The 21,857-nt window shown below is 37.2% G+C and overlaps 1 pseudogene; it reads right to left on the minus strand.

Annotated features, from left to right (window-relative positions):
- LOC127453873 (rho guanine nucleotide exchange factor 2-like) overlaps window positions 1–21,857 on the minus strand; it is a 93,095-nt pseudogene that overhangs the window by 44,201 nt on the left and 27,037 nt on the right.

Raw genomic sequence — 21,857 nt, forward strand, 5'->3', positions numbered from 1 at the left:
GCAAAATGGCTATTTTAGTTGCCACATAACAGAATTGCTCGATTTAGATTGTTGTTCAAATTTGCATTCCCCTTTTGTCTCATATGTTTTCACACCCCTTTCAGAATTTCACATCACAAATAAATTATATATATATATATATATATATATATATCTTAGGCTTTCTTTACTGTGACTAGATGCCCCAGAAACAAATACTACAAGAGTGCAAATGGAATGAAATCCCAGATGAAGTTTATTGTGCTACTCCAATCCTAATCAATAAATATAGCTGCAAGCAGCGATAACGGGCCCAAGCACCATGGGTCCATTTCCACTCGGTGGCTTTCGGAAAACAAAGCATGATGGACTCAGCAACAACTCAACATTAATGAAAACTTGGACCCTAAACATACAGTGAGTAATAGATACTGTATATGCCTTCATTCCAGTTTGACTACAACTTCACAAAATTTTCCATCAGCAGTGTTTAAACAATTTAAGAAATTTGGGTAAATGTAAGAGAACTTTTTCAAAATCTGTTGTAAGTGCCACACTTCCTGCTGCCAGTTGGTGGCGCTATGACTGTGACCAACAATAGCCACATCCATGTAATTAGCCCCCAAGAAAAAACATACAATTCAATTTTAATCTAAATCACACAATGCACACGGAAGAAAGGAGACACTTCCTGTTTCCCATAATTCAATTATTTACCATTTTTATTTATCCATAAACTGGCTTTAAATTAAATTAACAAATGTAATTCATGGCATTAGGTGTTAAGATAGTCTAAGTAGAGTTTAATATGAGCACTGAAGTCATTTAGGTTTGTAATTTCGTTGCAATTCTGTTGTTGCATTTTTTTCTCTGTGCACTGTCAAAATAAATGAAGTACATACAATTTGAGTCTGCATTCGTTATTCATATGCACAACTGTTTAAATAGCCTCTAAATTAATGTTGGGCAAATGAGGACATAAATTATTTTAGAATACTGCATATTCACATTGACCACACCCACAAGAACAAATCAATCAATCTGATTGGCTGATGAATCTGACAAACTGACTTTAGATGCCTATTCCCCTGCACTGTTGAGGGATTCTGAAGGCATGACGGTAGAGATGGACGATACCACTTATTTTCTTTTTGATCCGATACAAGCACTTTTAGGCCAATATCAATACCAAAACCGATACCTCTATTAAACTGAATTTATACGAATTCTTTGGATAAAATTTGTTAATCTTTGGATACATTTTTTTATATATATTTATGGGCCTAAACAGAAAATTATTAGGCTGCTTTATTTACCCTTAAAAAATTAGTTAGTATAAGCCTCATGTAAAACCTCAAAATTAGCCATTGATATTATTACATGCTTACTATTACTGAAACCAAGTTATCATATGGGTACTACAGTAATGCTGTAGTAAAACCATGGTTAATTGTATCAAAACCTTGGTTACTGAAAATAAAAAAAATAAAAAACATGGTTACTACAGTCGTGGTTACTAATACAATATTACTACAGTAAATCCATGGTAAGTTTCCATATGGGTACCATTTATTAACGAGGATTAAAGATCATTATCAATGTTTTAACAACCCTGAATTTAAATAAACCTGTAAAAATCGTCAAACAAACGCATTATAATACATGTCATGTCAAGGTTTGTCATTACTTAGTGTGAATAACTCCAGATGCTGTTTTTCTGTCATTACCTCAGGAAAGCACTGCTCCCTCTTTGAACGAGCGCTATGACTGAAAGGGTGGGCGCTGTCTGACTGCTGGTGTATTTGAGCATTTCTGCACTTCAAGATTGTTCTGGTGTCATGCAACAATTTGCTCATTTAATTATTTTTTTCCACTTCGAAGCTTATGAGACGCATTAATATTCATGTAATCTAAATAATAAGTGTGTCATAATTTGGTGTCATTCTCAGCACACAGGGTGAAGATGTGCAGTAGCAAATAATAAAGTATAGGCAATGTAAAGTATATGTAAAGTATGTAAGTCAGATAGGTCTATGTGTAATATGATTACATATGTAACACAGTGGTCCTGTGAGGCACGACATTTCATTCCCTTGTATGTCTCATATAGCGGAATGACAATAAAGCTCACTTGACTTGAGTTCTAGTCTTACACTGAGGGGCCGTTCAGCCTGGATGAACATTTTGTAAATATATTATTAAATGTCAAAAAAATTTTCTTCTTTTTATTTTATATAAAACGTTTTAATAAATAAATAAACAGAAAATACTAGGAGAAAAGTGTAGCACTTCAGAAATATGAAATCAATATTCTCTTAATTAAATAAATACAGAGCTTAGGCTACAAAACGAAAATAAATAAATGATTGCATTTTCTAATTTTTTTTCTTTAAATTTATCATGCATTTTCTTTACAACATTATTTTAATTACTATTTTACTTTTAATAAATGTACTTTAAATGTCTGTAAACTTCTTTAGTTAAGATTCAATTCACACCAATTTTATTTATAAATAAATAAATAATATAAAATAGAAAGATTGAACAATTTATACTGGTAAGTATTTATGGGATGTTTTAATCCAAATCAGCAAATACAGTTGGATACAATTATACAAATATATATTATGTTTGTGCATTATCCATAGGGAATTTGCAAGCGTGATATATTATCAGCCTTCATTAATTTTCTAAATTTTGAGTTGCTGATAGGTTACTAATCTAAAAGAGGAGAAAGACGTGCTACAACCCACCTTTTTTGTTTTCTCCAATGGGAACGGTGAAGTTTGTAATTTTTCGGGCCACAAGTCTTTTTATTTCCACAATGAATATTTGCTTGTGGTAGCTCATTATTACTGTGGGCTACCTCTCGCACTCGCATTCATTCTCAACATCTGTACTTTTCTGTTTTTGTGATCAGGCTGTCTTATTATAGGCCTATTTGACAAAATCCATCTTTCTTGTAAATGTTAGCCTATGCTCGTGATGTAGTGGTATTAGAGCAACGGAAATGCTGATGTCCTGACTTTCAGAGAGCAAAAAAAAATGCTCCTCCGTGGTGGACAAATTTCGCCTTTCACTTCTGTTCCGCAACACTCCCGTAACGTGAGTCACGTTCACTGATCGGGACGCTTGGGACCACAGTGGGCTACGATGTGTATCGTGCAGTCTGACATAATGTCGCACAGTATGCCATGGTGATATCAATGCATTCATATCGTACAGTCTGACAAGCAACAATCTTAAAGGACTATTATAAATCATACAGTGTGCACCCGCCTTTTCACTGAGGGGCTGTTCACACGTCCGCACTGTTTTATAAATGATTTCAATGTAAACGTGCGCTAGATAGACGTCTTTGATGGCTTGTTCGTGTTTTAGATGCCATGTCAAGTTAAAAAGAACTTAAACTGTTAAACGTCTCGAGTCAAGACACTGCGTGTAATTTTAGTGCAAAAACAAACGCATTCAAGCATGTGAACGGCATGTAACATGATTTCAAACATTGCTCTGAAATTTAAAAAAAATATATTTTGAATATTAGCTAATATATAGGACTATACGATTATTACACAAACACCGTCAACACAAGTCACGCCAGCTTCTAGCAGAATTAAAACTAATAAACGTATTCAGAGCTGAATAGCCTACTACACAACTAAATAACCAGAGTAACATTTGCATACAGGTGTAAGGGACTTCAGAATTTCACAAATAACAGAAAGAACAAAGTATTCCTCTCATGTCCCCTCTTTTTTTTTTACTAAAACAAATAGATTTTACGAAAGTTCGTCACTGAAATGTTTTGCTCACAGACTTGGCACTAAACAGCACATGTAGCCTCACAAATAGACACGGAGTGGCTGCATCACACTTTTCTTTGAGCATAATATTACACTATTGAGCGCTAAGTATTTTATCTATTTATTTTTCGAAGAGGAGAGAGAAAGCAAGGTTGCCAGATTGCATAAATTAAGTATGACAAAAGGCGAAATATTTCCTATTTGTGTAAGTATACATTTCTGCTTGGGGTGTTCCATCTATTATCTGGTAACCCTGAGCAAATTACAAGCTTGTGGATGCGTGATAGGTCCCAAAGCCAGATAAATGAAAGATCTAATAAAAAAATGTTCATGATAATTGGACCCGCGGGCAGTAGTTTGCCCTGGTCTGCAATTGAGGGTGCTGTAAGTAAAGCTTTATTTAGCGCCCTCAAGCACCAAGCCTGAAATGAGAGTGAGTCACTGAGTGTTTGGGAATCATTCAACAATGGAGCTTGGCTGACCTCTACTGGACATTTCTTGTAATTGCCACTCAGAGCTGAACAGAGACAAATGACAGTATTTCTAGTATTTTTACATTTCATTTGAGATTTTTATTATATTTTATTTATATAAAAATTAAGACATATGTTTATTAACCATAAACTTGCCATGCCAAATACCTCAAAACATGTGAATATGCACAAAATGGAATGATGAAATGTAATGTATTGCCATGGCAACAGTATTTAAGATATCAAGAATCCCTTCAGAATTTTAAATCTGCACTGTCTTGACATTATTCAAAAAAACATTTTTAAGCAATTCAGGTTAACATAATAGGGATATTTCAAAGTCTGTTAAAAGTGACACACTTCCTTCCGCCAGTTGGTGGCACTACGACTGTGACCCACAATAGCCACATCAATGTGATCAGCCTGCAAGGACAAACACTTGGCTCAATTTTGATATGAGACATTTCCTTATTCCATTTTTTTTAGATGATTTTATCGCTTCACCATGGCAACACCGTTCGATATATAAAAAATTCCTTTCTCAAATTAGCATCGTCAATGTCTTGGCATGATGTCGCCCACATTTGGTACCTGTAACATGAAATCCTTATGAGGAGTATATAAAAATCCACAGCATGCATTTTTCAAACAATCCAAAATGGCCAACTTCCTTTTGGGCAGAGCTTATGACTGTCAGGGCAAAAGTTGTCCGGCTTCATGAGATCTATATGTGTACAAAGTTAGGTGACTGTAGCTCGAAAGGGATGTGCTACATAGCCCCCCGAACATGCCCATGTTCTAGGTAGTGCCCCAGAGCCCCACCTGTAACTTTGCCACGCCCTAATGGCCACGACTCAAAACTTTCAAGAGTTTTCACACGTTATGTACCCCAAAAATACCGAAAACCTTGAAAAGAAGAAGAAAAAACAATAATAATAAAGAAATTATAATAATCCTTAGAAGAACAATAGGGCCTCACACTTTCAGTGCTTGGGCCCTAATAATCCTTAGAACAACAACAGGGCCTCCGCTCTTTCAGTGATTGGGCCCTAATAATCCTTAGAAGAACAATAGGGCCTCACACTTTCAGTGCTTGGGCCCTAATGATACAAATAATAATCCTTAGAAGAACAATAGGGCCTGGCACTTTCAGTGCTTGGGCCCTAATAAACAGGAAGGAAAAAAAAAAGATTTGGAACATAAAAGGGAATTTTAATTATAAACAAGCCTGAAATACACATGGGGCTACTATTTTGAAATCTCTGCACTCCCAGTTGTGAACTCACTGACGGCTGATTCGCTGAGAAGGTGACTCGAATTCAAACTGCTAACCTGGGCCTCATTTCCCAAAAGCATCGTAAGCCTAAGTAGATCGTAGAATCCATCTAACGATTCATCTTAGTTTTGCGGCCCATTTCCCAAAAGCATCGAAACTTTAGTAATACTTGAAAATGCTCATAGATTTACGAGAACTCATACAGTGCAAAGAGCATCGTAAGCACATAGACATATGCAAACACCTCCAGGACAAACGTGAAATTACACCTGATGCAATTTAAATACCTATAACTAGACTTTATGCTAAAACTTTAATATCAGGAAACCAATGTTTTATTTATTTATTTTTTATTTTAACAGACAAGTCTAAAAATAATAATAGTTATAATGAAATGCATAAAATAGTCTATATAAATGGATGAATAGATTAATTAGTAAACAAATAAAGTTATTTGTGTGGACTAGTTAGACTAGTTGGTAACAGCAAAATAGTGGCATGATTGATGCAGACAACTGTACAAATTAAAATCAGAGAGAGAAGAAAAAAGTCAAGAACTGCATGAAAATCGTCAGTATATACTGGCTCATTATCCTTGTCTACTCTTGCTATCTGACACCCAAAGGCGCTCTCGCCAGCACTTCAAGTTGTGTAGCACCGCACATGCAGCGTTGCTGTACCGTTATCAATTTTGGGAGTAAAGAGCAGATGTTTCATAGATGAATGTCCATAAAGCGCATCTTCTAAACGTCTCCTTATTTTGCACTGCATGATAACATGGTGAATCTCGTAATATTCAATGAATGCTTGTAATTAGCAGGATTCGCTTTATGGAAGCTTTCATATCGAAAGAAAATTTGTGAAAACTAAATATTACACATGCACACCTGATTACGGAAGCAGATTGTGTAAAAGAAATAAATTGTTATGCACAAAATTATTGTAAACAATATGTAAATATGTAGTTAATTAGGTTGAATATTTCAGAAAATATTTTAAAACAAATATTAGCTAGGTAAATTACAAATTGTAAAGTTCTGCACAAATATAATGGTTACAATGACGAGCAGCACTATACATTCACATTTCAGCACTGTCTCACAGACAGCGACACTCTTAAGTAGCACTTAAAGTGTGTCCTCGCTTGTTCATGTTAAGTGCAGTTTTGGGAAACGCACATAAAAAATAACGAACATTCGTAGAATCGTTCGTAGAAAACGCTCTTAACCGCTAAGATCAGTCATTATTGGGAAACGAGTCCCAAAGCTCCTGAGTTCAAACTAGCTCTTGTCATCTGACAAAGAGTAATTTGTTCACGAATCGGACATCATGGCTCACGCTGTGTTTGTTGTTGCATGTAGCCAGCGAGCTCATATCATCAACAGAACAGGTGAAAAGTGGCGCGAGACACACTGGCGCTCTAAAGATGTATTCAGTAACTCACAAGATATCTGATGAAACCGCATACGAAAGCACATATCCCGACTGTCGCCAGTGGTGACTAGATTTTAAATTATTGTCGCAATCATTTATTTTTGGTCGCATTTGTGACCATTTTAGTCACAGTCTGGAGCCCTGTGTACGTTTCAGTGTTATAATCAAACATACAGAAATACATGTGTGCTAGAACCACACATTACATGCGAATATTATCTACAAATGAGAACACATCAAAAATATGCAATCCTAGATTCAAACATTGTCAAAATCATCATTTTGTAGAACAAATTAAAATTTCAACAGTTTATTATGCCTACTGGAAATATTGGCCCATATTTGACGGGGACCGAGTGACAATATTCATGTTCTGCCTTATGAAGTAATCATTAATTATGACAGTTCTTTGAGACCCCACACAGGTTTATACCTGTACTATAACTGTAAATCTATATATTATACAGTACATATTATGATCCATACTTGTGTTTGTGAGAATGTGTGCATATGTTGTGTGTGCATGTGTCAGAGTGTGTGCATGCGTTGTGTGTGACAGACTGTGTGTTAATCTCTCTAAAGCTTCGATCTCCTGATGCACACACTCACAGATTACGGGCATCACAAAGGATTGTGGGTAGCAGCTGTACACAAGGCAGAAGGGGGGCTTTCTTCATAAAGACAACAAAAGACCCCCATGCTGCACTGTAACAATAGACTTAAATCCACATTGTCAGTCTGAAGTCTTACATCAGATTAAACCACAAACACTTCCTTGTAGTGCAGGGCGATGCAGGTGAGGAAATTTAATGGCAAGGGGATCAAACGTTTATGAAATTTTGCATAAAACCACTAAATTTATATTAAAGTCTGAAGAATCTGCTCAGGGGAAAAAAATTAATGTGAAACTCTAGCCTTACAAAATAAGTGTGAGTGTGTTTCTCTCAGTTCCCCTCCTCCATCTCACCTCCAGTGTGTTATCATCAGCAATGATAATGAATTCAAACCCCCACGATCCATCACTCATTAATTACCTGTATGTGAATCAATACGTCACCGCAGCTGTGGGCTAAACGGCTGCTCTCAGTGCTCTGTACTGCAGTATGGAGGACAGCTAGGGTTCCTCTGGACTCAAGCCACCTTCAAAATCTCATTCAATGTCATGGTTGAGTCAATGTCAACCAGTTAAACAGCTACTACAAATGCTACTTTTGTATTTGTAAATATTTCCTGGAAAAAAAATTCTACAGTAAAAACTACCATGTGGTGAAATTTTTGATTTTATTTAAAAAGTCAATTCATTTAATTTTACAGTTAAATATTGTTTAAAAAATATATATATTTTTGAAAATGTATTTTATTGTAAATGTTTTACCTTATAGTTATCAGTGAAAATGTATGTTTATCAAGACAATACATGTACTTTTACGATATTGTAAAATGACGGTGATAAACAATAATTGGGCATTTACAGAAGTCTCTGCGTGACCCATCACATTTGATTATATTTTATTGAAATATTTATGTTTCTTCTTGTTTTTATCTCAGTTATGTACATCGTCATCGTCAGTTATGAACACCATCAGTCCACAGTAACTGTCTATCCACTTTTTCACAGACAATCCATTCATCTTAAAGTCAACATGAAATGGCTTTCACAACACATTTTATTTCTGTAATGTGATGTATTTCCGATAGAGACTCTCTATGAGTGGAGGGCTGAAAAATAAGAGGTCTTGGTGACATCAGCCGATTACATTTTGATGAAAGATGTTTTTCTTTGTAATAATGTGCAGATAAATCAACATATATTAACCCTATAAAGCCATGTATCAAATATGATACACAATGTTTGATGGCTATGGTTTGTAAGTTTAACAAGTTTATGGCACCATCTAGTGGTTATTGGTAAAAAAAAAAAAAAAGTGGTTTCAATGTTTATATTGATCTATTTAAAATGGCGGTGGACATGTGCGATAAGTGACTCTTATGCTGGGATAAATGACAGCTTATTTTAATAAAGTAAAAGTGACAGTAATAATTATATTGCTACTGATATTTTAAAATGAGTATTTGCTGAATATAAGCAACTTGTGCTTGGTTAAAATGTTGTTTATTATTTTATTGAAAAACCCACTTTGAAATCCATGTATCAAATATGATACAACAGACTTTTGAGGTATGTCTCTCAATCACTATTTTATTCTATTCATGCCCACCACAAAAAACAAACAAAAAGTCACAGAGATTTGAAAATTGTGACATATATTTTATAAGATATATTTAAAGTGTGGACTAATATTTCTGTGTATTTTCATATATGCAGCCTGCTCTGTCATTATAAAGATCTCATTATTTTACATTATAAGCTATTATGATGTCATCTGACCATAAGTTCCTGAGACACAGTGGAAAAAAGTTTTATAATTTCCCTTTTTTAAATATCTATATATTGTTTGGTGCATAAAATTCATATGATAAAAAACAATTATTGAAAAAATAATATTTTATTCATACTGTATTTGTTGTGCTGAATTGAACTGTAATACATTTCAATCCATATTTAAAGACCAAGTAGAGGAAGTTGTCATGGCCAAACTCTCAAACATTTGGTATTTCTGAAAAGCCCAGGGAGTCCTCTGATAATACCCCAAGATTTAAAATCCCAAAATTCTTTACCGAAACCAAACATTCTGGACACACACTGGGCCAAAAAATGAAAATTATTATTATAAATTAGACTTCATGATTGTTTTTGAATGGCCGTCAATAGGGATACGTTTCGGGTACAGTCATCCGACATGAAATATGGCATGATCGCACTGCATGTCACATCCACAAGACCACAACACTTAAGCATTTTGTAGTGTATTTAGAGTCCTCTTCCTTCCAAATACTCGTTTATTGTGATCATGATCCGCTCTGATTAATAAATCAGATACGTAATGCTAATCAGCGTCTAATGCAAGTTTAATTTAGCAAGCGTACGCTCTAGAGATTAAACATATTCAAGTGAAGGACAACCTCATTGCTGATGAGTAAAAACATAAACAACCCAGTCTGTAAAGCGTGTCAGTAATTATAAGTATACATTTTTGTAAAAGTGCTTTTGCACTATTAACATTTAATAATAATTAATCAATTATTTAACTAAACATTCAACTAATGAAATTCCTGAAAATGTTCAGATCTTATTTTTATAATTAAATCACTATTATTATTATAATTGTTATTATCAGGCATGTTGAGTTATGCTTCATTACACCCTTGAATGAGTCTGTGCCCCACATGGGCCACCCCAGTCAAAAAAGTCTGGACAAGTCCCTGGATTCAACAACAGAGACGATATAGGCTATGTTTACATGTATACCAATACTCTGATTATTGCAATAATCAGAGTATAAGGAATCATTAAATTAAGATGTTTACATGATTTGGGCCAACCATTTCAATCCCGTTAACATGTTACTTGCCATTACTCTGACTGTATACTTAGAAATGTGATTGTTAAATTAATATTTACAGTTGTTCTCAAAAGTTTGCATACCCTGGCAAAAATTGTGAAATTTTGGCACTGATTTTGAAAATATGACTGATCATGCAAACAAACTGTCTTTTATTTAAGGATAGCGATCATTTGAAGCCATTTATTATCACATAGTTGTCTGGCTCCTTTTTAAATCATAATGATAACAGAAATCACCCAAATGGCCCTGATCAAAAGTTTACATACCCTTGAATGTTTAGCCTTGTTACAGACACACAAGGTGACGCGCACAGGTTTAAATGGCAATTAAAGTTTAATTTCCCACACCTGTGGCTTTTAAATTGCAATTAGTGTCTGTGTATAAATAGTCAATGAGTTTGTTAGCTCTCACATGGATGCACGGAGCAGGCTAGATACTGAGCCAGAACTGTCAAAAGACCTGCGTAACAAGGTAATGGAACTTTATAAAGATGGAAAAGGATATAAAAAGATATCCAAAGCCTTGAAAATGCCAGTCAGTACTGTTCAATCACTTATTAAGAAGAGGAAAATTCAGGGATCTTTTGATACCAAGCCAAGGTCAGGTAGACCAAGAAAGATTTCAGCCACAACTGCCAGAAGAATTGTTCGGGATACAAAGAAAAACCCACAGGTAACCTCAGGAGAAATACAGGTTGCTCTGGAAAAAGACAGTGTGGTTGTTTCAAGGAGCACAATACGACAATACTTGAACAAAAATGAGCTGCATGGTCGAGTTGCCAGAAAGAAGCCTTTACTGTGCTAATGCCACAAAAAAGCCCGGATACAATATGCCAGACAACACCTTGACACGACTCACAGCTTCTGGCACACTGTAATTTGGAGTGAAGAGACCAAAATAGAGCATTATGGTCACAACCATTAGTGATATGTTTGGAGAGGGGTCAACAAGGCCTATAGTGAAAAGAATACCATCCCCACTGTGAAGCATGGTGGTGGCTCACTGATGTTTTGGGGGTGTGTGAGCTCTAAAGTCATGGGGAATCTTGTGAAAATTGATGGCAAGATGAATGGAGCATGTTATCAGAAAATACTGGCAGACAATTTGCATTCTTCTGCATGAAAGCTGCCCATGGGACGCTCTTGGACTTTCCAGCACGACAATGACCCTAAGCACAAGGCCAAGTTGAACCTCCAGTGGTTACAGCAGAAAAAGGTGAAGGTTCTGGAGTGGCTTTCACAGTCTCCTGACCTTAATATCATCGAGCCACTCTGGGGAGATCTCAAACGTGCGGTTCATGTAAGACGACTAAAGACTTTGCATGACCTGGAGGCATTTTGCCAAGACGAATGTCCCAATCAGGCAAAGTCTTTTATTGAATCAATGGGTGAGTAAACCACTGGGTGTTTCTCTTGTGAGTGGGTCGACTCGCTGTACTTACTCTGGCTTTTGAGGAAGCTGGGCATCATTTTGGTTTCTTTTTGCTTTTTGCGTTGGCTCCACCGAGCGGCTGGAGCTTGTTTGGTGAATAACACTTTTCCTTAAAGAAACTTTTGCATTGACGAAAGATTACTTTTGCATTGAAGTTCCCGGCCAGTTTGACAGTGGACACTACGGATGACCGCAAAATATCTACATGCTCACACAAAGGATGTCTTTTATAAAGTTGACGGATTGTGTAAGTCATGGTATATACTTTTATGCGGGCTCCGAGTGAACTGACTTGACCATCCGGGGAACCGGGATGCCGGTTTTGTTTCTTTTTGTATTGGTTCCGCCTAGCGGCTGGAGCTTGTTCTATTGAATAACACTCCTTTGGAACAGCTGTGGATTAATCTGTTCATTCTTCGTGCTTATTCCTCCTGCTGGCTGTAGTTTGTTTTGTTGAGTATTTTTACAGACATTGGAATGATTATGTCATCCATTGAACTCATAACAGCTGCTCACTGAACATTCGTTTGTCTGTCCGAGGAATCTGAACGGTTTTATATCAGCTGGAATTTGTTTTGTGGAAGATCACACCTTTGAGACAGTTCTGTGAATGAATCTACACGTTCCTTGTGTTCTTTCTTCCTATTGGCTGGGGTTTGTTTTACAAAGTATTTTCTGTTATGTAATTTTGCCTCACAATTTGTGAGGCAAAATTGAGCAATCCGATGGCAAAGTTGTTGTGGGGGCTCGTGGGCATTCATGGACCTTTTGAATTTAGAGGGATCGTCGCCGGTTGGCGCTTTCGTGCGCAGGGTTAATGCGCACAGTTTATTTTGTTCGGGGGGAAGTTCGGGGTTTGATTGTTTCACTAATGGGGAATGTGGTCTGTAAAATTTTGTTTTTGACACACAATAAATTTTTTTCTACTATATCAAAATGTCAAATGTTAATATGAGTGTACTATCTCTCTCCATATGGAATGTAAATGGGTTGGGGCATGCCCTAAAAAGAAGGAAGGTTATTACTTTTCTTAAACTTAAGAAATATGATATAGTGTTTCTTCAAGAAACACATCTCTCCCCGCAGGAAGCTGAAAAATTTGGGAAGATATGGGGTGGACATGTTTTTTTTAGTGCTGGCTCAAGTAAGAGCAACGGAGTCATTATATTGATTAATAAACATCTACAATTCAAATGGCTCAAACAGACTAAAGATAAATTAGTTAGAGTCATTATTGTTCTAGCTGAAATTCAAGGGCAAAAGTTGATTTTGGCTAATATTTACGCACCTAACGCTGATGATCAGGGCTTTTTTATAGATCTTGAAGGGATGCTGCAAACCGCTGGCACCCCTCATTAGGGGCAGATCTTCCTAAACTGACGATTGAGAAGTTTATACTTAATTATTAAAGAATGTAAAGCTTCCTCCAACCATGACACAAGCCCAGATCAGTTTGATTCTTAAAAAGGACAAAGATCCAAGCAAGTGTAAAAGTTACTGTCCAATCTCCCTGATCCAACTAGATGTAAAAATATTGTCACAAATTTTGGCTAATCGATTAAGTAAAGTTATGACATCTCTTATACATATAGTTCAGGTGGGGTTTATTCGGGGCCGTAGCTCTTCTGATAACATTAGGCGTCTCATCAATATCATGTGGTCAGTAGCGAATGATCAGTCTCCGGTCGCTGCCATTTCACTTGACACCGAAAAGGCATTTGATATGGTTGAATGGGATTATCTTTTTAAGATTTTGGAAAGGTATGGGTTCGGGAGTACATTTATTGGTTGGATTAAGTTACTTTATAGACACCCTGTAGCAGCGGTACAAACAAATGGATTCATTATTTTACTCTGAATAGGGGCACTCAGCAGGGCTGCCCTCTTTCCCCATTATTGTTCTGTCTTGCCCTGGAACCATTAGCAGCTGCGATAAGAAAGGAGGATGATTTTCCAGGGGTGGTTGCGGGAGGTGTGGCGCATAAGCTTCTGCTTTACGCAGATGATATTTTATTATTTGTCTCTGAACCTACTAGATCTATGCCTTGCCTCCACAGAATTATTAATTCCTTTTCCAAGTTCTCAGGATACAACGTCAATTGGTCTAAATCCGAAGCTTTGGCTCTGACAGCGTACTGTCCTCTAACGGCTTTCCAGCCGGGCGCCTTCCAGTGGCCCAAACAGGGCATTAAGTATTTGGGGATTTTATTCCCAGCAAATCTGTCTGATTTAGTTAGTGTTAATTTTGACCCTTTTAATAAAAATATTTTTGAGCGATGTGGGCAGGTGGGCTTCATTACATTTACTGATGATTGGGAAGGTTAATGTTATTAAAATGAATTGTATTCCAAAATTTAACTACCTGCTACAATCTCTCCCTGTAGATGTCCCTCTCTCTTATTTCAAGCAATTTGATAGCATAGCGAAGTCCTTCATTTGGAATGGTAAATGTCCCAGATTGCATTTTAATAAGTTACATAGGCTGATTGACAAAGGAGGGCTAGGCCTACCCAAGATTTTGTTTTATTACTATGTGTTCAGTCTCAGACAAGGAGGCAGATGCTTTGGGAGAGGTGACTGTGGCTTTTGGAAAAGGTCATGAGGCATCAGTGTACTGTGTTTGTGTTCTGGGCGGTCATCGATGTGGGGGATGGCCATATAGAGAACTGGGTTCTGACCTGTGTGATGATCGCCAGGCAAGTTATTTTGAGGGGTTGGAGGTCAGCTGGTGTGCCCCCATATCCGGAGTGGTGCACGGAGGTGAGGAGGGTGGCAGCTTATGAGGAGGTATTATCGTGAAGACGGGGTGGCTTGGATATGTTTATACGGAAATGGGGCAGGTATTTGGAGTTTTTGGAGGGCTCTCGGGTGGGGTGTGGAGAGAGTAGTGTAATATAGTTAGTATTATTATTATTATGTGTGTGTATGTATGTATGTTTGTATGTGTATATATATGTGTATGTATTTATGTTTGTATATGTATGTATTTTTTTTTTTTTATATATGTATATATGTGTGTCTGTTTGATTTTTATTTCTATATATTTACTTATGTTTGACCACAGGGTTGTTTTTTTTGGGGGTGGGAGGGGGTCGGGGAGGGAGGGTGGGTTGTGGGGTTTAAATGTTGATTTTATATATATATATATATATATATATATATATATATATATATATATATATATATATATATAATGTTGTACATTTCATTGTTATTGTATGATTTAATAAAAAAATTTAATTACAAAAAGAAATGTGTTTTGCCTGCTCACTCTTGTTTTCTTTAAAAATGGTACATATATTACCAATTCTACAAGGGTATGCAAACTTTTGAGCACAACTGTATTACAAAAAAACAACTTGCTACAAATATGTCTCTTTAAATACAGCTTGGCATAAGGAAAATCAGTCAGTCAGTTTGTGAGTCTTTATGAACGATTTATTAAAAGAACCACTTCATAAGAGTCATTTTCGACTACACTGGATGCGCTGTCTGTTTTGATTCACTAAAAAGAATCTGTTTATAAGAGTCATTTGTTTGTCGGACTACACTGGTTTCTCTGGCTGGGTTTCCCGAAGCACTAAGTAGAATGTTAGCAGCACTTAAGTAGTACTTAATCTCAAGGCGCTTTTCCCAAAAGCATAGTTATCTATGTAGTTCGTAAAAATGTTCGTAAATTAACGAGAGCTCTGAACCACTCTTAAGTCCATTAAGTGCAATGGAAAGCCATTGTAAACTATTTCAGAGGATAAAAATGTGTTGAAAAAATCACTATGAAATCAATAGGCAGTCTCCGCAGTCTGCATATGCGACATGATTGGTCTAAATTTACAAGACACGTAATAGAGTATAACGTTATATTAGCCTTCATTGATAAGCATAATTGTAAGCCTATATGGTTCTTATTAAACAGATTATTTAAGAAAACTTGAATAATGTAATGTGACCATGCAGTTTAAAACTGAAATAAATATGCCTAATAAATGATTAAAATTTGGTTAGAGGAGATCAGAGCGGGAGTGTGCAATGAGAGATTCCCTCTCTCTTCCTCCTTCCTCCTTCCTCCAATGGCTGGTTCAAATCGGCTCACCTATAGTCTCTTACAAGGCAGTAAGAAATTGCATGATGCATAATGGCAGTAAGGTTACAAGTATACAGTGCCTTGAACTCTAACTAGATGATCTATTAATATTTAGAAAGGTCTATGAGTAGTTTAATACTGATGTCTGTCATTTTAATCCTGTTCTGTGCGCATTTGTTCAGTTTCTAGCCAAAAAACTTTAGGCTACGTGAGAATCGCTTACGATTCACATCGTGTGCATTCACGTTATGTGTATTTATTGCGTCACTTTCAAGAATCTCAATGATTGAGCATCAATACATCTGAAACTCTGTCTTACTAAAGTCATCATTATTTCTAAAATTAAATTCTGTAATAGTTAATAAATTTCGGCGCCTCGACAAGGTTACAAACAACTTCCATGTATGTCAGTATTTCCACATTATTTTCATGTTGAGAATACAAACTCTGGACATAGGACATACTGGCCAAAGTGATCAGCACCTTTGGACTGGACAGCTCCCGTAACAAAGCACTTAAGTTCTACTTTATAACGAGCGATCTACGTGCTGGTTTGGGAAACAGGCGTTACTCCATTGTAAAATAATGAGCGACGTAGGTTAAGATGATCGTTAAAGCTTAAGTTGCAACATTATCGGGAAACCCAGCCTCTTGATTCACTAAAAAGAATCGGTTCATAAGAGTCATTTGTTTGTAGGACTACACTGGTTGCTCTGTCTGTTTTGATTTATTAAAAATAATCATTTCATAAGAGTAATTTGTGTGTGAATCGGAATCCACGGGATGGATGTTGTGTTTCGCCACAAACTAATTTCAAAGATGTGTTTCCATCCCGTTATTTTGCGGCATATGGTCTTTTTATCCCAATATTCAATTCAGACTGCAAACGGACGTTCACAACTCGGGAAAATATGTTTTCTTTTGCCGTGGGGCTGTAGATTGGGGAGCACCACTGCTGGAAAACGGTGCATGGAACTGCCGTTTTACATGAAGGCAAAAAATAAGTGCAGCGTCTTCTTTTTCGCGATGTTTTCGAACCTGTGCTTAAGTGGAACACTTTTGCTTCACTGTGACTAAGGACTGAGTCCATCAATAGATTAAAGTCTCCTCCCAATATTATATCATGACAGGTGCCAACGGTTTGCAACATCCCTTCAAGATCTATAAAAAAGCCCTGGTCATCAGCGGTGCATATATATTAGCCAAAATCAACCTTTGCCCCTGAATGTCTGCTAAAACAATAATGACTCTTCCTAATTTATCTTTACTCTGTTTGAGACATTTGAATTTTATATGTTTATTTATCAGTGTAATGACTCCCCTACTCTTACTTGAGCAAGCACTAAAGAAAACATGTCCACCCCATATCTTCCCAAATTTATCAGCTTCCTGCATTTGAAACACTATATCACATTTCTTACACTTAAGAAAATAAATAACCTTCCTTCTTTTTATGGGGTGCCCCAACCCATTCACATTCCACGTGGAGAAAGATAACCCACTCATATTAACATTTTACATTTTGTTATAATATAAAAAATAAATTGTGTGTCAAAAGCAAGATTATACAGACCACATTCCTCATTAGTGCAACAACCAAACCCCCGAACTCCACCCCAAACCAAACATACAGAAAAAAAGAAAAACATGCGCATTAACCCTGCGCACGACAGCGCCAACCAGCGTCCATCCCTCTAAACTCAAACAGTCCATGTATGCCTACGAGAGTCCCTGCGACAATTTTGCCATCGGATTGCTCAATTTTGCCTCAAAAATTTGTGAGGCAAAATTACATAACAGAAAATACTTTGTAAAACAGACCCCAGCTAATAGGCAGAATAAACACAAAGAACGTGTAGATTAATTCACAGAAATGTCTCGAATTGTTTTTTTTTTCCACAAAAAAAAATCCAGCCGATATAAAGCTGTTCAGTTTCCTCGGACAGACAAATGAGTGTTCAGTGAGCCGGCTGTTTATGAGTGCAGCAGATGACGTAATCATTCCAATGTCCCAGAAAACTACTCCACAAAAACAAACTCCAGCCAACAGGAAGCATAAGCACAAAGAATGAACAGATTCATTCACAACTGTCCCGAAGCAGTGTTATTCAACAAAACAAGCTCCAGCCGCTAGGTGGAAACAACACAAAAAGAAACAAAACAGGCGTCCCGGTTCCTCGGATAGTCAAGAGTCAAATTCACTCAGAGGCCACGTAAAAAAAAAATAAAAATACACCATGACTTACTCAGTCCGTCAACTTTATAAAACACATCCTTTGTGTGGGGATGTGGATATTTTGCGGTCATCCATAGTGTCCATTCTCAATCTGGCCGGGAACTTCAGTGTAAAAGCGATCTTCCGTCATAGCAAAAGTTTCTTGAATTAAAAGTGTTATTCCACAAAACAAACTCCAGCCGCTAGGCAGAGCCAACGCAAATAGAAACAAAAATGGCACCTAGCTTCCTCAGACAGTCGAGTCAATGTACAGCGAGTCAATTCACTCACATGAGAAACACTCAATGGTTTACTCACCCATTATTTCTATGAAGGACAGTGCTTCTTTGGGGCATAAAAATACTTTGTGGCAGTCCTTGGTGTCTATTCTGAAACATCAGTGCAAAAGCGATCTTCCATTTCTTACATTCCTTGAACCGATCGCGTTTCTCTCTTGTCGAATTCGCAAAGTCCGGGAACAAGAAAATATTGTGATTCTTCCAAGAAAGCTTTCCTTTGCTCCTCGCCTGGAGCAACACGAGATCTTTATCGGATGATCTCAAACATTTGGCCAGAATTGATCGGAGCCTGTCTCCCTCAGCAGATCTGTGAGCCGGGACTCTGTGAGCTTGCTCGATTTCCAGCTTATTGCCTGTTATGTTTAGCAGACTCGGGAAGAGCTCATTCAGGAATTTCACCATATCTCTGCCTTCTTCATGCTCAGGAATTCCAACAATCCGTACGTTGTTCCTTCAGCTCCTATTTTCGAGATCTTCCAGTTTTTCCAAAATGCCTTCCAGGTCTATTTTGTTCGTGAGCGGATTAGCGGATAATTCCCTTTCCGATTAGTCCAGATAATCGATCCATTTCTCAACATCTGTCAATCTTGTAACCAACTCATAGAATTTAGTTTCCATCGCCGTAATTGATCGACGTATTACAGCGAGATCCTTCAAGTTAGCAACAATCTTCGTCAGCATCTCAGACAAGTTGGCCATCCAAATCGAGTCCCCGGTCTGCAGGCCCATCAGAGGTTTCATCAATGTCTCCAGAGCCCAAGGATTTGTAACTGGGTGTATCGAATTTCACCAGATTATAACATGAAAATAATTTAAAATCTAGCAAAGTGCGCAGAGCTCACCGTTTACACGTCTGATCCTCGCATGGCATCACGTGACCCCCGAGTTCACATTCTTGCATACAAACACAGCTTGATGGAGTGCAAACCCGTACGCATCACAACGGCTTAAAAAACTAGAGAGGTGGCAATGATTATTGCTGCTAGTGTTTACAATAGTCCAATTTTAGCTAATCTGTCCCGCATTTCATCATTATTAGTTTCCCTTCGAAGTGCCCTGTGAAGGCATAATTTAAGCCGTTTGGAACGCAGTACATTTCTTCTCGACGAAACAACTTGTCGCGCACAATGAATGACGAAAAAACACATAAAAATCCCATATGACCATTCAGGCTGAGACACATTATGAAAAAACAGATTTTTTTATCGGATTCCAAACCACCTACGAATGTGGTAAAAATCTGATGTTTTTGTCCTGTTCAGACTACAAAAACCTAAATGGAATTGAGTCAGATAGGCCAAAAAAATCTGATTCTTTCAAACTTCGTTTAACTTGACACAGCGACCTAAAAACGGTATGTTTATGACGTGACGCAAATGAGACGCTCCAAAAGCATCTGTCTGATGCAAGTGTATATTTTATTTATAATTATTTAAATATAACTATTTATAATTATTTAATCATTATATATTGAATTATTGTTATTTTATATTTGCTTTCTCAGCAAATATTTATGTGATTAATTGCGATTCATTAATTAATTGGCATACCATGTAAATAATTTGATTACAATTTTTAATCGATTGACAGCCCTAGTAATTATTAGAATTAAAATTACATGAGACATCATGTGTTGGAATAAGTGTGTTAGTGTCATGTGTGACTCACTGGGGCAGCTGAGGGCTTCTTTTGCAGTGATGCTCTTGTTGCAGGCAGAGCAGAGGGTGGTGGCAGACACTGTGAGCGAGGTGAACAGGTGACCATTACTGTAACGCACCTCACGCTCCTTTGTCTCTTTCTCCCGTGCCTTCAGTCGCTCCTTCTCTTTGTTCTGCACATACATGTTAAAGGAAGAAGATCAGTTGAGAAATAAATCTCATTATAATAATGATGATTACTATATTAGAAATACTAATTAAGTTGACAGGTAAAAATCAGATCCAAAAAATATTGACTGATACCCTGAGTTAAGGTATATGAATTGGTATTGGACAGTAAAAAAAAAGTGAAATTGGTGCATGCCATAAGCTGAACTACTTGTTTTCAGTAATTTTTGTAAAAGTCAAGGGCATAGATTTGGCTTGAACATTTGCAGTGTAAAGCATTTACATGTTTCCATTGGGGGGGGGGGTAAAATGTTCAAAAAAAAATGTTTCTTAAGATGGTTATTTATATCTTCACCTCTAGTGTGTCAATAGGAAACATACATTTTAGACTCCCAAACATTCATTTTGCAAATAGAATAGCACAGAATAGAAAAACAGGGAACCCTGCAACAGATGTCATGGCCCCCACAAAGCCCCCATCGAGTCAGTCTGGGATTACAAGAGGAGACAGAAGCAACTGAAACAGCCTAAATAGATAGAAGACATGTGGCAAAGCAAAAACTGTGTTTGAAAGTAAAGGTGGTCACACCAAAAATGGATTTAGCTTATTTTATGTTTACTGGACTTTTATGATGTTAATTGATAAATGATATTTATGGCATTATTTTTGAAGGCATCCTCACTCTGCAACACTTTTCACAGGTGCCTAAAACTTGTGCACAGTACCGTATCCACTGATGAGCCAAACCATTATGACCACTCACAGGTGAAATGAATAACACTGATCATCTCCTAACAAGGCCACGTGTCAAGGTCTGGGTAGATTAGATGGTAAGCAAACAATCAGTTCTCATAGTCAACGTGTTGAAAGCAGGAGAAATGGGCAGGAGTAAAAACCTGAGCGACTTTGACAAGGGCCAAATTATGTCCACACGACTGGGTTAGAGCATTTCTGAAACAGCAAGGCTTGTGGGGTGCTCCCAGTCAGCAGTGGTGAGTACCTACTGACAGTGGTCCGAGGAGGGACAAACCAAAATCTGGCAACAGGGTGTTAGGTGCCCAAGGCTCATCGATGAGCGAGGGCATCCAAATCGACAGAAGGTCTACTGTGGCACAAGTCACAGAAAATTTTAATGATGGTTACAGGAGGAATGTGTGATTTTACTACAAATATCATTGTTAAACTATTGGCACTTTTCCACTGCACGTTACGGTTCGACTCGACTCAACTCTGCTCGCTTTACTTTTCTGAGCTTGCTTTTCCACTGCAGTTTAGTGCTGCCTCAACATGGGTGGGATTATAGGCTGATCGTCATAGTTGCGGCGCCTCTACTGCTGTGACACCATCTTAAACGTGACACAAACATTACTGACTATAAACAATAACACGACCACTAGCTGTTAGCTACTAGCTCATTGTGCTGCATAAAGCAGTTGTTGCATGGTGATTTTGCCTGGTTGTTTTAGAAGCAAGCTTTCCAGTAGCTAGTCAACTAAATAAAGTGAAGCTTTCAAGCAGAATATAGAGTTAACGTAACAAAACGTACCATCCTCCATCGTGGACTCCAACAAT

The sequence above is a fragment of the Myxocyprinus asiaticus genome, chromosome 16 (assembly GCF_019703515.2).
Source record: "Myxocyprinus asiaticus isolate MX2 ecotype Aquarium Trade chromosome 16, UBuf_Myxa_2, whole genome shotgun sequence".
NCBI lineage: Eukaryota > Metazoa > Chordata > Actinopteri > Cypriniformes > Catostomidae > Myxocyprinus > Myxocyprinus asiaticus.